Here is a 2,443-nt window from a genome sequence, read left to right as displayed (position 1 = left end):
ACTGAAATTTCCTAAAGGAATAGTTCTGAACCCTCTTTTCTTCTTATTCAACCCTCTTTAACCCAGGTAGTCTCAGTATTTAGATGATCATCTATCAACTGAAGACTCTAGAGTTTGTATCAACAGCTCCAACATTATCATCCAAATGCCTTCTTGATATTTACATATAGATATTTTTAGTCATTTATGGATATGAGAGTTGGACCATAAAGAGCCTGAACACTGAAGAATTGATGCTTTTGAATTGTTGTGATAGAGAAGACTCCTGAGAGTCCTTGTAGACTGCAAGGAGATCAAACCATCCATTCTAAAGAAAATCAACCCTGAATATTCACTGGAAGGACTGATGCTGAAGCTCCAATACTTTGGCCACCTGATGCAAAGAGACGACTGATTGGAAAAGACCATGATGCTGGGAAAGATTGAGGGCAGGAAAAGATGGCAGAGGAAGGGATGATTAGATACCATCACCAACTCAATGGACATGAATTTGAGCAAACTTTGAGATAGTGAAGGACAAAGACTGGCATGCTGCAGTTCATGGGGTCACAGAGAGTCAGACATGACTTAGTGACTGAACAACAATAACAGACATAATAAATATGATTAAATGAGTCTCTCCTAGTTTTCTTCCAGCATTCTCCATCTTAATACATACCACCACCATTCACTCAGTTTCTCCAAATCCTATATGCCAACTGTATACCCAGTATCTCTACCTGGTGGTCTTAAAGTCACCTCCATCCCAGGACCTCCAAGTCTAAACTCATAATTGCCTTCTCCAAATCTGCTCCTATTATAATATTCCATATCTCACCAAATGACAATATTTTAGTTGCTCACACCTAAAACCCAAAAGTCATTCTCTTTCTTATATGACCCTCTTTCTTATCCAATTAGCCATGTGTAGTGGGTTGAATTTATCTCTGGAAAAGATATGTCCAAGTCCTAACTCCAAGGACTTATAAATGTGACTTTATTAGAAAAGAGTCTTTGCAGATATAATTAAGATAAGGTTCCCAAAATGAGATAATCCTGGATTAGACATACTCCCTTCCTCATCAGTTCTCAGTTCAGTCGCTCAGTTGTGTCCGACTCTTTGCGACCCCATGAACTGCAGCAGCACACCAGGCCTGCCTGTCTATCACCAACTCCCTGAGTCTACCCAAACCCATGTCCATCGAGTCGATGATGCCATCCAACCATCTCATCCTCTGTCGTCCCCTTCTCCTCCTGCCCCCAATCCCTCTCAGCATCAGGGTCTTTTCAAATGAGTCAGCTCTTCACATCAGGTGGCCAAAGTTTTGGAGTTTCAGCTTCAACATCAGTCCTTCCAATGAACACTCAGGACTGATCTCCTTTAGGATGGACTGGTTGGATCTCTTTGCAGTCCAAGGGACTCTCAAGAGTCTTCTCCAAGACCACAGTTCAAAAGCATCAATTCTTTGGTGCTCAACTTTCTTTATAATCCAACTCTCACATGCATACATGACTACTGGAAAAACCATAGCCTTGACTAGACAGACCTTTGTTGGCAAAGTAATGTCTCTGCTTTTTAATATGCTATCTAGGTTGGTCATAACTTTCCTTCCAAGGAGTAAGCATCTTTTAATTTCATGGCTGCAATCACCATCTGCAGTGATTTTAAAGCCCAGAAAAATAAGGTCAGCCACTGTTTCCACTGTTTCCCCATCTATCTGCCATGAAGTGATGGGATTGGATGTCATGATCTTAGTTTTCTGAATGTTGAGCTTTAAGCCAACTTTTTCACTCTCCTCTTTCACTTTCATCAAGAGGCTCTTTAGTTCTTCTTCACTTTCTGCCATAAGGGTGGTGTCATCTGCATATCTGAGGTTATTGATATTTCTCCTTGCAATCTTGATTCCAGCTGTGCTTCCTCCTTCCTCATAGAGCTAATAAGTAGCTGTGATGGGTGTCCTTATAAAAGAAAAAAGAGAAGGGCTTGCTTTTGCAGCACATATACTAAAACTGGAACAATACAGAAAAGATTAGCATGGTCCCTGTGCAAGGATGACTCACAAATTCACAAAGTATTCCATATCTGGGGGAGGGATAAATTAACAGTTCGGGATTAACATATACACATTACTATATATAATACAGATAATCACAGGACCTACTGTATTGCACAGGAAACTCTATTCAATAGGTGTAATAACCTATATGGGAAAAGAATCTGAAAAAGAAAGAATATATATATGTATAAACACACACACATATATATGTATGTATAACTTAATCACTTAGCTATATACCTGAAACTAACACAACATTGTTAACCACCTATATGCCAATATAAAATAAAAGTTAAATTAAAAAGTTTAAATAGTAATGAGTGGTAAAAAAAAGAGAAGGCACATGGAGACTCTGGGAAGAAGACCATGTGAAGATGGAGGCAGAGATTTGAATGATGCATCTATAG

The 2,443-nt window shown here is 39.3% G+C and overlaps 1 non-coding gene across 1 annotated transcript; it reads left to right on the top strand.

The window, feature by feature from the left end:
• The first annotated feature begins 1,963 nt into the window (after positions 1-1,963).
• Positions 1,964-2,066, top strand: LOC122709718. The gene has a single exon (XR_006345690.1). It is a non-coding gene; the product is annotated as a U6 spliceosomal RNA (small nuclear RNA).
• Positions 2,067-2,443: the final 377 nt, after the last annotated feature.

Source organism: Cervus elaphus, chromosome 15 (genome assembly GCF_910594005.1).
Source record: "Cervus elaphus chromosome 15, mCerEla1.1, whole genome shotgun sequence".
Lineage (NCBI taxonomy): Eukaryota > Metazoa > Chordata > Mammalia > Artiodactyla > Cervidae > Cervus > Cervus elaphus.
This window is presented reverse-complemented; position numbering and strand designations above follow the sequence as displayed.